Below are 13355 nucleotides of genomic sequence, written 5' to 3' on the forward strand. Positions count from 1 at the left end.
GTTGAATACCCCAGGGGGTTAGCCAACATTGGAAAGGCAGATATTAAACTAGCAAACACAAAACATAAAAGATAAACCAAAAAGTTTTGTTTGTAATGTTAAAACCAAACTGTCCTAGTAAAATGAATCTCATCTCTCTGCACTGTGAGTACAGATTTAATGCATCTTGTCCAGTAACAGAGGTAGCGTTTTTTCCTGTTCCTGGGACTTTAAGTACCAGTTAGGTTTTAATGATCACTTTAAGTCTACATGAGAGTACTCATATGATGCTTTGAGGTTCTTTGCAAAACCAGAAGAGATGCAGTAGTGCACAGTAATTACCACTTCATAATCCTGAAACCTTTTAGAGCATTAACCCTCATTTCAGCAACTAGTGAACATCAGTAAGTGGATCTGTGCCAGAAAAAACTCAAAAGAGATCAAAGGTGGGATCTGGGGTGCAGTATGAATAGAGGAGTTTTTCTCTTTTGGTAATCAAACTGAAAAAAAAATAAACCTGTCAAATATATATCTTGGATTAGAATTAAACAAAAGGTTGTCCCTGTCTTCTTTCTTTGGTCAAAAATCTATTTTCACCAAAAATTCATTTCAAATCAACTGGGAACTTTTGATTTAGCCCAAAATGAAGTAAGCTGATGGGTTCCTAGAAATGGAGTACCATCAGTTTAAAAAAAAAAAAAAAAAAAAGAATGAATTAAAACATAATTAAACCACCAAAAAGTAAAAATGTTGTGATAAAGTATGCCTGAACGCAAAGGTCTAGTTTAGTTTAGTTTTCTTTTTTTTTTTTTTTTTTGAGGTACAACAATGTATGCTTCAGTATTTGTGGTGTTTGGGCCTTTTTTTCCCCCTAAAAATCCCACATTCCCTTTCTTTGGCCTAAACCGTTTGCTGAATTTGATCTCAGTGTTGAAGTTATTTCATTCACTCCTCTAACACACTTTCAAAATCTAAAACTCTATAACTTTTGACTCCACCATGTTACTGAGTACTAATTGTTGGTACAGTTACAAAGAGGATAAACTCTAACGACAGACGTTGAACTATGCCAGATTGATGATGATTCTGAAGCATTTGTACAGCTGACAGAAAGGTTATTCCCTGCTTCATATATACTTCCTCCCCAGGTACATCCAACTGCATCTTCAGCTGGTAATTTTCACTTTAATTCCTGATTTTTCAAATTTGTATCATGGTCACAAAGAATTGCTGAATGATTGAATTGCTAGTTCCCTGTCATCTTCAGTTAAAGAGCTTTTGTTTTGGAAATAATTATTCTGGCACATCACAAGTGCCTTGCTGGGCTCAATCTGCTTTTTTTCTAGGATCTTGAATACTATGTGTTCGAGGTGTCGGAGGTTTTGATGCAACTGCAGGAGAAAGACAGCAAGCCCTGAAGTTCCAGATCACTGCATCTGGCTCCTAGTGTATCTTGTTTCATAACCCTATTGGTCTCTTTCTTCGCCCTCTGCTGCCCTGTCCCTCTATCCAGTCACATTTACAAAGAATTAGAGCCTCTAAAGAAGAGAGGCTTTTCTTTTCTGGTTCACATTTTTAAATCAAGGAAGGAGGTTAGTGTTTAAAATCACTGCAATTCAATAATCTCAGTTAAGTACAGTCTCATCTTACTACAATGCCCTTAGTTTTCTACAGCTGGTCTTTTTTTCTTACATATTTGTGTGTATCTTGTCTGCCAGCAGATATAACTGGAAGAGTGTTGTGAAACCCTGGGAACTTGTGAGTGACATGTTCCTAATCCACTCCTGTCCTCAATCTGAATTATAAGCACAGGAAAGACCAGTGCACTCTGCTGGCTTGCTTTAAGGAAAGACTCTAGCTTTGCTGGCTCATCTTATCACAGTAAGTGATAAGTGATCTGAGCATGGTAGAATTATCAGTGTGAGAAAAAAATTCCTTATATGGAGTTCTGGCTATAGAGAACTCTATAAGCAGCCAGATAAATTGTTTTATTCCTTAATTGTCAGACTGATTTTGTATTCTGAACTGGTCTTCTGGGCCAGATGCAAGTAAAAATATTTTAGTCCAGAACCAGTAAACTACCCATATACTCCTGACTCCCTCTGTTCCAGGCACTGATGTAGCATAAGTAGGAGAAATTTTACTCAGAATGTATCCAAACATTGTATTGATATCTCCTCTGTGAAGATCTGAACTCCAAGTTTTTCATCAAGCTCTTCTCCTTGAGTTAGGGCTGATGGTGAATGACATGGGTAGAAAGAACCAATAATAGATTAGTCATTTAAAGTGAGAATGGTAAGTACCATTGCTTCTTTTGGCTCAGATTTTAAAGATAAGAAACAGAAAACTAAGAATGACTAAGAAATGGGTAAGAAACGAAAGAAATTATTGGAATCAGTGGATTCCAGCATTAGTGGAAGAGTGAAACTACGTGTTAAGGTTAGCCTCATAAAATCCTTGATTCTAGGATTTCTTGTTACCGAAAAAGCTGGTCAAAGAAACTCTCTAAGACTCGATTTTGGAGTTTTAGAACCAGAGGTTCAGCTGGGAGAGAGGTTCCTCCAGTCCCTATCAGTCTTCTCCCACTGCTTACTTCAAATGCTTTTCTCAGCACAGCTGCAAACACACTTGATTCCTTTTTCTTTTAACATTCCTCTTCCTTAACCCTTTTTCTGGGTCTTAGTTCAGACCCTGTACATGATCATCTTTCTTCCTAATCCTTATCTCACTTATAAATTCCTTGCAAAAGTGGCTGCCACTATATCAGCCCGTTGTTGCTTTGTTCCCTCCCCCTTTTTTTTTTCTTTCTCTTCTCAGTTTTCTGCTTTTCTTCATGCTCGTTGTATACAAACACAGCTACACTCAAATGATTTTTCTAAATCAGGGGCCGTTTGACCTACAAGAACACTAAATGTGAGTGTATCTTTAAAATTTTGTTAGCAGATCTTGTCTGAGTCCCCCAAAATCACTGGGACGCTCATCAGGTCTCTGTCTTTTAGTCCAATTTACCAATTTACCCCTAGTTCTCCACATGCCCTAATGGCTTCTATTAAATTTCAGAGCCCTGTCTGACAAACAACTCAGTCTCCTACATTGTTATAGTCCCAGTTTTGATTTATTTTTTTTCCCTAGACTGTTGTGCTAGTTCTGCTTAGGGAAATTTAACACTCACCCTTCTCCTTTTTCAAAGCTAAAACGAGGGGATCACTAGGTGCAAGATTTATACCACATTCCTTTTGCCACTGCGGATGTCTCCTGAAAGTGAAGAACATATCCGCATGCAACATTTCATCCCACTTTCCTTCTCTCCTCAAGAATAACATTAATTGTAATAAGGTGTTATAATTTCACATACCTTTCATAGGCCACTTTCCCCATCATCTAACTTATACAGTGGCCACCACTGATTGCAATACTTAATCAAATTTTCCCTTGTTGGGACTCCACCTGGGAGTCTAGCAATCTGCTTCCAAAGTCCCAAAATACATCCCAAAGGTGACTTTTTCAAAATACCTCCCTTAGACAATTCCCCACCCATATTAAATATGAGTAACAGAACAATTAAATGATCCAAGCAAACAAAACAAATCCATATTGCCAATAACCAAATTCTGATAACCAGGCACAATTATATCATTCACAACCAGAGCAGTATTACCAGTCCTACCAGCCAGGGACTCTAACCGCATAGTCAGGGGACTCTAACCCCACAGGTGCCTAGTCCAAACTCTGTGGGCTTTACTCGCGGTCTGATGAGGCAGACAGTCTGGGGACTTTAACCACAGACAGTCAGGGGACTCTAACCCCAAGGGAAAAGAAAGAATGCCTTCTTACCTTTCCAGGGGACTTGCCTTGAAATCTTCGGGTCCAGGGATCAGAGGTTCTCCCGGAGAAATTCTCAGTGCCACCTGGAGGTCCAGAGATCGCACGGAGCCATTGATGTTTAAAGGCAGGGTCCCATCTCGGTTGCCAAATTGCTACTGAAAAAGCAGGTCAAAGAAACTCTCTAAGACTCGATTTTGGAGTTTTAGAAAACAGGCATTCTTTACTGCAGCACTGGGTGCACAAGGGATCGTTCCACCTATTGTGCACACCATTACCTACAGCAAGCAAAATTTATATTATTCCAGTCATATATATTCTTATTATCATTTACATAACATCCACCCTTTGGTCAGGCAGTGTGGGTCATCTTTTTCTCCTAGTTAGCTGGCCTTGGCAAGTTTTTAATTACAAAAACTCAGCAGAACTCAAAGCTTATCATCAGGGCCCAAGGCATGTCAGCTCAAGGCCTTCAGTCTGTTGGCGCCTTTAGCACGTACCATTGACAAAGCTCCAGGTTTTTCTTATCTAATTAGTACACACCAAAATTTTGGAGGTATTCAAGTAAGCAAAAGTTCGTTAGTACAGTGATAGGGTAAAATTTTCCTTCTGCCTTTGTTCAAGGCATCATTCTAGATTCAAATATTTTAAGCCTTCAGAATGGAGGTTTGAGCAAGATTTGTGTGAATCTCTGGTATTTTAATATGTAAACCAAAACCTTTTCTCTGTCTTTGTCTTTCCTTGCTTTTTCTAAGAACTTAATGAATTAAAACATTGTTTTAGTAAGTAATCTGTCTCATATTTGATTAATAAAAACTATGTGTCACACCCACTGCTGCTGAACTTGCATTCTTTAATAATAATGCACATATATCCTCTGAACACTTTGACTGAATTGTATCAAAAGCAGTGATGTACAAGCCACTGTGATGACAGTTGAAACGATATCTTATATAGCAACATCCTTTTATAATCAGGATGACCTGGAGCAAAACCTCCTATACTCTGGCTTGAACTGTTGGAAATATTTCCTTACTTTTCACTGACATTTTATGATGTGTGACTTTTATTAATGGAGTTTTATTTAGGGCTGGAACCTGTGGCTGTTTTTTGTTTGCTAGTGTTTATTGTCAATTTCATGGAGCCATGTCTGCAGTGATTAAAAACTAGACAAGGTCACTTCCTTGTCAACTTGATGGGCAAGCTATCTACCTTCTTCCATGTACATGTGCCATATAAAAAAATCAAGCCCCTGCTTGCAAGGATGTTACAAGAAGCAAATGACAGGAGCAAATGATGAGCTAGTATGAAGCATACTTCAGTCTACAAAGAGAGGTTTTTCTCCTCCAGGATGGTAGCATCATCTTCCTTTTGCAACTTAGTAAACTGAACTTCATCAGACAGAAGTTGAAACAGCATGCAGACCTTCAGAGTCCCAGTCTCCTACCCCACACTACCTTCTTCAAAGTGCTCTGAGACATTCCTTGCCATTATGGGTACCAAGTGATTCCCTTCACGTGCACAGCACAGACTCGGTGAGGTATCCTAAGATGGTGTAGAGAAAAATAATTTTTCATTCCCCCATGGCATTTGCAACAAAAGCTGGCTGCTGACAGAGAGGTCTATTAATTGCACTGTACAACTGGTAATACAGCAAACATGATTTTCTTTTGCTTCTGGAAACTGCCAGGCTTCCTGAAAGTAACTACTTCTAAATAAGTAACTGAGAGTCCATTAGACGTCTCATTGTGAAGAACAGAGTAGCTGTTTCCCAGTCATACTCCCTGCTAGTGTATGGCCCTCTACCCAGTGCCACTGGATAACTCAGGACCTCAGGAGGTCTCCAGTCCGACCTCCTGCCCAGAGCAGGCTCAGCCATCAGGTCAGATCAGGTTGCTCATGGTTTTATCTTGTGAGGGCTGGAAACCTTCCAGTGAAGGGGGCAGCAACAACTCCTGGGCCCTGTCCCCACTGTCCTCATGGGGAAAGTCTTCCCCCTATCTCCCACCTTTCTGACCCTGCTCAGCCTTCTCCCCAGAGCTGTCCCCAGCCCCACCTGGCATCACTGCCAGGGCTCTGCCTGCCTGGCACAGGACTGCACAGTTCTCCTGCCCCAGTTGCGTGGGGGTCCTTTTGGTTCCTTCCTCCCTCTGGTCCTGGCCCATCTCAAAGGGACATCAGGACTGGATGGGGTATTATCATCTTGTTAGCAGTGACAGAGCTCTTTAGAACCTGCTGGAGTTTGCTAGAAGCAAAACCCTGGAGAACTCATGCTATACTTCTGTTTTTCTACATGTTCAAGTAGGTAAGTGTATGAATGAGAAGTCCTCCTTTTTGCCCACAGTTACCCTTCTAATTTACCTCTCCTCTCCTTCAGAGTATTCCTGGACCTCCCCTGCTGTCACAGGTTTCTGTGCAAAATTCCCTCAGCACTCCTCTTTTCTCTAGTGTTTGATTTCACCTCCTGACTATTGCTTTCTACTAGCTCTTTAGTGACAATAGTTTGTTTTCGTGACTATTAAAAACAGTTTCCCAGAGTCTGCAGTACAATTTGTTTTTTCATCTCTAAATTTCTCTTTCTTGATTCATGGTGTTTGAGAGCTATACAATTTCATTTGCAGTGCTACCTCTGAATGCCTGAAGTTAGACAGCTGAAACATTTTCTTCATGTGTGAGACATAGTCTTGTATATCCTGTATTTGAATATTAATGAGAAATCAGATGCTGTGAAATGATACAAAATGTTGAAAAGAGAATGGCATACCTAATTAAGCCTCTAATTCCTTTTCCATTCTAGGGAATTTATCACCTACTTCTTTTACAGGCTTTGAATTCTTAGGGAAAAGTTTGTTGAGTTACAGCATAAAATCTGGAGGAGGGCTTAGAAAAACGTACAATAGTTCAGTCTTGTAAAGAGTCCCCAGAAAGACAAGGAAAAAACATGAAAAGATGTATTTTCTAGGTCATGCAGAACACCCTATGAAACATTGTCTGTATTTGCTATCAGTTAAAGTCTATTCAGAGAAATGCAGTTCATAAGTTTCTTTGGCAGGACTCTGATTCTCAGGAGCTGCAATTGTAATACCTGGATAGATTTCAAGCTACAACAGTAAATACCTGTTCTCAGAAATAACAGGGTGGAGCAATTAAGCATTGCTTATGCATAACAGTTTTCTCTAACTTAAAAGAAAATTATTTGGTTTGTCATTCTTAAATAAGTTCACACACAATAAGATGATATGTTTATTCTAATTTTTTCCCACCATTGTGGTGTTCTGCCAGCTTTATGTGATTTCCTGAGAGACACCGTATCTAAAGAAAAATAGAATGGGATGTCAAGTGACTGAGGGTTTCTCATATTCCAAACGAACACAGAATTGTTCTGGTTATTTGGGGCAGTAGAGGGAGACGTTCATTGTTCCTGAAGGAAACAGCAAAGATGAGCTAAATTTCTTAAGCCTCTTTATGTAGCAACATAGAAGGCAGTTTTATTCTTAGGTTTGCTACTTCAGTCCCTGGATGTGCCTTGAACTATTCAATTGAATGGTCCCTAAAATTAAGGAATCTGCTTCTCAAGATAAATCTTGATATTATACCTTCCGTCATGGGAGTAAACGTGAACACTGCAAATAACTAAACATGCCATATGCTCTACTTGCAAGATGTGGATTGTAATTCCTATGTCATGGACACGTTTGAAGCACAATTAGCTGATGTTTCTAGAGTAATCTGGTATGTAGTACAATTTTTATTGTTGTTTTGGAAGGGATGCTACAGCCAGCAGCACAGAAGAGCAGTAGAATTTAAACAGTGCTGGTGTTCTTGGCTTTTGATAATGAAGTGAAACCCTGAGCATCATCCCAGTGGAAGCATGAAAGTGAGGGCTCTATTTATAAGCATTGTAAGGAAAAGTCTGCAAAACAAGAAGATCCATCACATGCAAGTGCTTGAGAAAAGAATCTTATTTTATCTTTCCAATTGTTCCTCCTACACAGTACCTACAGCTGGTATCAGTCAGGGTTTAGAAACACTGTATAACAGAGAAGCTATTCTCCAGTGTGTAATTTACTATACCTTTAACCAGTATACCTACTTACCACAGACCAAGCCTTCAATCCTGAGGACCTCTATCTTCTGAAGGATTTAAAGAGCTTTGAAAATGTTTTGATCCCTCCATACAATACTTTTTTTTCTCTTTTTCTTTTGTCTTATCTCTTACAAAAATGATTTATTTTTTTTCTGGCTCTTTTCCTCCCCCAAATCTTACATTATAGTCTATTCCTTTCTAGATATGTTTTCACTCTCTTTCTTCCTTTCTATGGGGGTTTTGTTGTTGTTTGGGGTGGGGTAGGGTATTTTTAAAGCTTTTTTTCAGCCTTCTTTGACCTTTTCTGCTCCTGCCTGATAATAATTGGCTGTGAATATTTTTGATGCTGTTAATACTTCCTTCTGTGTTTCCCTATCTTCACCATGCTGTTTTATGGATTAATTTCAGCTTCCTTCTAGTAATTATCTTAAGACTTATTTACATGGAGTTGAGGACAAATTCAATTCTTGTAACTTCTGAGCAGTTGCTTTGCTGTGCTATATATAAGTGTTGTGCTGCTCATGCAGTTCTGTAAAGGAAAGTGCTTATTGCAGATGTATTAGTACAAAGGGGCATTTAACTAGTGCAATAAATTGTCTCTTTCCCTGCCCTGCTTTGACACAGTCCAGGCATATCATTTACCCTAGCAGCAAAAAATTGGGATTAGGTTCCGTAGCTTTTGGGGTAGACTTTGGAAATTAAGGGGTTCCTAGCTGTGATTTCAGAATTAAGGGGTCCCTAGCTGTGATTTGTTGGTGGAACAGACACACATACTCCATAGCACCTAGTACTGAAGACTGGAATGTTGGGAAATGAGGTGGATCAGTGACGATAATACCTGTTTTTAAAGGTGATTCAGCTTAGAGAGGCACAGAACACAGGTGTGAAAAGCAGTCAGGAATATGAAACCTTTTATGACCTAATCACATGACTGTCTTTACTCTCCATAATCTCAAAACTTGGATGTCCTCTTGTAATTCTAAATTACTGATTATCAGCACAGCTTCTTACCAAGCAGTCAACTGAGCCATCCTATTGCCATTATATTAAATACCTTAAAGCATAGTATTAGTAGCAAAATGTCCCATCTGATTATTTTTCTCATGTGGTTAAATCTCACTTTTTACTCTACAGTGATAGAAGTTTAATATGTAGGACTAAGGTTGATATTAGTTACAATATGTTACACTACTTCCTGATGAATGTTCTAATGTAATCTCTTAAATTTGGAAAGGAAATCACATTTGCTATATTTTTCCCCGTGTAAAATTGGTGACTTTCCACCTGAATAGACAGAAAGTTTAGCATTAAATAACACCTAACTAATTTGAACATCAGGTATTTGATTCGCTCCATACTCTCAGGAAATGCAGGTTTGGTTGAAGTTGAAAATGACCATGGAAGATTGATCTTTTGTAAGGAAGGTTAGTAAGTTTGGATACTGGACTATTGAGCTTGCATTGCCTGTCTGGGTACTGTTCTGCACAGCTAGGCACAGTACAGTGTGCCACTTCATTAACAAATAAAATTTGAGTTACCCCTTGATGCAAAAGTAAGGACATTACATTTAGATGTCTGCAAGGGCATTACATTTAGATGTCTGCAGAGTGGAGAGTAATAAACAACATGTTTCAAAACCTTAGTGGGCACAATGCCATATTTCCTGAGATCATTAATTCCTTATCTGGTGTGTGCATGTCTCCTAACCAGCCTCTTTTGTTTACTTCATATTCATCAGTTTTAGTCTCTGTTGCACTGTTGCAGTCTGTACATGAGGATTAAAACTGCTTCATTTATTGAATTCTAGGAAAAGCACATATTTTTAGTTGAGAAATGGAAAACAAAACAGCCATATAATTTTTACTTTTAGAGCTCAGTTTTTGACAGAAACCTGATGAATACAAACTTCAGCCTACAGTTATCAAGGCAGCTGTTTTCTCCTCTTGACAACCACAGTTCTGAAGAAGATTTTCTTGTCCTCTGGTGCTCTTTAGCTGAAAAATAGGGAAGTTGTGGATGTCATGATTTACTCATTATATACTGCAGTATTATAGATGGAACATTTCTCAAATAGCTGTCCCTCCATGGGACCATGGGCTTCTCAGATTACCAACAAGCATGCCAGTTAGTGCCAGTTCTAGTAGTGATTTTTGTGTTATCAACACTTGTCCACTATGAACTGCAAGCTAATTTTGTATAAATAGTTTAACAGCTGTTCAGTAGCAGTGGCTTAGAGCCTGATTATGAAATCCTAATCATACAGCCTTTGTATTTACTTCAGTGAAACTGCTGCCTGATAAAGCAATTAAACTTCAGTTTCTCACATGATGATATTTGTGGTTATTAGAACTAAGCTCCAGTTTTGGAGGTGCGAGGATCTGCATGACATCAGAATGAGCCAAGCACCAAATTTCTGGGCTGATTTTCCAAGCTTCTGGGTTGTCTATTAGGACTGGAAATAGGCTTTTGGGTCATGTGAAATGTTGGTTATGGATCCTTGGGTATTTAAGCAAATGAGAAAGATGCATCTTAACATTCATTTTAAATAAAATTAAAGTTTCAGAGCAAAATTCTAACTCTACTAAATACTTATATCTTCAGCAGAAAGAGCTTTTTACACCTAACAGTTGGGTTGTGGGTTTTTTTGGATGAATGTGTTTGTGGTAATGAACTAAAGATTGCAAAACATTGTAACTCGTAGCCATTCCTAAAAAGGACAAACAAAGGGTTTCTGCTTCTCTGTTAGGATATGATTGATCGTGTAATTTTTGCATAGATTTAATGTTGAATTTGTCTCTTTGAGGTAACTTCAGAGTTATTGTTTTTCAATACCAACCACATTAAGTTCTTTATTAATTGTTAGCAAATAATCAGAATTGTATGAAATGTCATACAAACTGTTAGTTTATGTTCTCCTGACTCTTAATTATACCTACTGAGATTATATCTAATCCAAAACTGTAAATTTCAAGATTCATTTGAGCTGAGAATGCCTAACTTCCGGACAACCTTCTGTTACGGAATTAGGAACAAGATCACAGTTAGGCTTTTAATTTATTTTTACTTACCATAACATCTGATAAATAGTCATTCTTTTTTTGCAATGGTTAGCATAATGTGGTTTAGATACTGATATATATGAGTGATGGGTCTGGCATGACAGCTGTCAGGGTCGTGTCATGGTCATTGTCATGACAATATCAGTGTTGCAGAAATTGGAGAAGAGAGACATGAATCTAATTTAAAAAGTAGCAAAGAATATATGCAAGTTTATGAATAAATTATTTCTTAAGGTCTATAATAATAAATGCACTTTTATTTTTATATAGATGTTAAATTATTGAGAATTAATACAGAGATCAACAAGCCCAAGTAATGCGTCTTACTTCAGGTAAGCAAACAAGGGCGGGGGGGAGAGTGTGGGGGATATTAAAAAAATATGATAGATTAACATCATAAGGTAAACATGGAATTTTCTTGTAGTACTTATATGCATTTGTATTGTTTATTAATAATGCTACTTTTCCAGTTTGAGTGCATACCACTGCTATTGATGAAATATAACTGTGAAAGCACTTACATGTTCTGATAGTCATCAAATACTGATCTGATAACAAATTGTTTGGATCTTGGCCATTAAAGAAATCACTTCCCTCCCTCTTTGTACAATGTATTTTATTAAAAACTGATTTACTGATTTAAGGGCTGATGTTTCCCTTGATGTATGATTGTTCTTGTAATTACAGTGAATTATATCTTGCATGACTGGATATGTATTCAGGCATTAGCATTTAAACTGGATTATCAGTTTAATAGTAAAATAAATGAGTTTTTGGAAGAAAAAACCCCCAACCTTCCAAAAGGCCCAAACCCAAACAAATAAACTCTGCCACTGATACATCATCTCTTTTCTCTCCCCATTTTCATTTTGTCAGCACTCTTTTTTCCATTCTCTGGAATGCACCTAAAGTGATTTTTTGCATATCCTTCAAAGTTGTCTTGTTGTCTTCTAGTTTAATGTATAGCAATATGAAAAATCCTTGGTAAATCATTTATACACCTTTAGTTGCCAGTCACTCAATCTGCCTTCTGACAGGCTTGAATATTTCTTTCAAGTATTGCTTATTAAATCAAGTGTTAATATCAAAAACATTTATGTTTCTTAGATTGATATTTCTGTATAACTGGTGTTTAAGCTATTCTGGGTCAAATTCTACTATCACTGCAAATCCAAAGCATGTCTGTCAAGTTCAGGACAAGCTGCACTTTTACCCTCTGTTTGATGTCTCCAGGTTCTCCCTTCTCTTCCTGACTGGAGCCTTTTCATGCTTTTGGGGTAGAGATACGCAGTTACTCAGCCTCATTTTAAGACTGTGTGCCAACCCTGATTGGCCATCATACCTAATTAGGCTTAGATACCTGTTTTGAAATGGAAATCCATTTACAGGCTTGTGACGGCCTTCCTAGAAGTAAGTAGGAAGAATAACAAACCTATTCAGCAGAAAGAAAATCCAAGAGCATTGCTTCCAGCTTGTTGTTATGTTATTTCTGTAGTAGACCAAATCTTGCCAACTTCTCCAGGTGTCTGAAAAGGTTGAGGAGGTGAAACTCATTACCACTTATCTCCATTCTCAGGTCTGGCACTTGCATCTTCTGTTCTGAGAACATCTACAGACCTTTTTATTCTCTGTCTGTCCCTTTCCTTTTTGTAAGTGTGGCATCTATTCGCTAGAGGAGAGGCAAGACACTGCTTCCAATAACAGTCTTGAATACTTTTCTTTCCTTAAAAGACAGGTCAGTAGATACAGGTCAATGGATGTGATATAAGTGAGTGTGCACTGAATACACAGAAACCTCTCCCCTTTCCTGGCAAGGAGGCAGCAACCTTACATCAGTGCAAGCCCTTGACCTGACATCCAACTCCTCTCAGGACACTGTGTGTAAACCCTGTTTAAGTTCATGTCCTGGGAGTAATTTTGGTTAATTCCCAGGCCTGTACTCTGTTTTGCCCAGAAAAGGGGTGGTCAAGTTCCCTGAGTATGCAAAGGGCTCATTGACTCTGTTATGTCACAGTACAGGAGGGACAAGGTCATGGCAGAAACTACTGGAACGATCGGGCAGTTGAGCAACCAGCTTCCCAGCCCCATTTTGTCTCAATCTGTAAGTGGCTGTGCAGCTGGATAGCTGTCTAACCAGGCACTTGCAATGTACTTGCTTAGGACTGGGCCTTCAGACCACTGACTATTCAGTTCAGTATGACTCATTTAAGTATGTTTACCACAGACAACCGTAAAACTATATTCACATTAGTCCAGGAGGAACAAGGGGTCTGAGATCTGGGACTTTCAATGCTTGTTTCACAAAGCTGGTGTTTGCATCTCTCAGTTTTAGCCTATTTTTCAAAATTGTGACATGTCTGATGAAAAGCAGATGCTTTTCGATCTTAAGGTACAATGTATCTGAAGAC

The sequence above is a fragment of the Haliaeetus albicilla genome, chromosome Z (genome assembly GCF_947461875.1).
Source record: "Haliaeetus albicilla chromosome Z, bHalAlb1.1, whole genome shotgun sequence".
NCBI lineage: Eukaryota > Metazoa > Chordata > Aves > Accipitriformes > Accipitridae > Haliaeetus > Haliaeetus albicilla.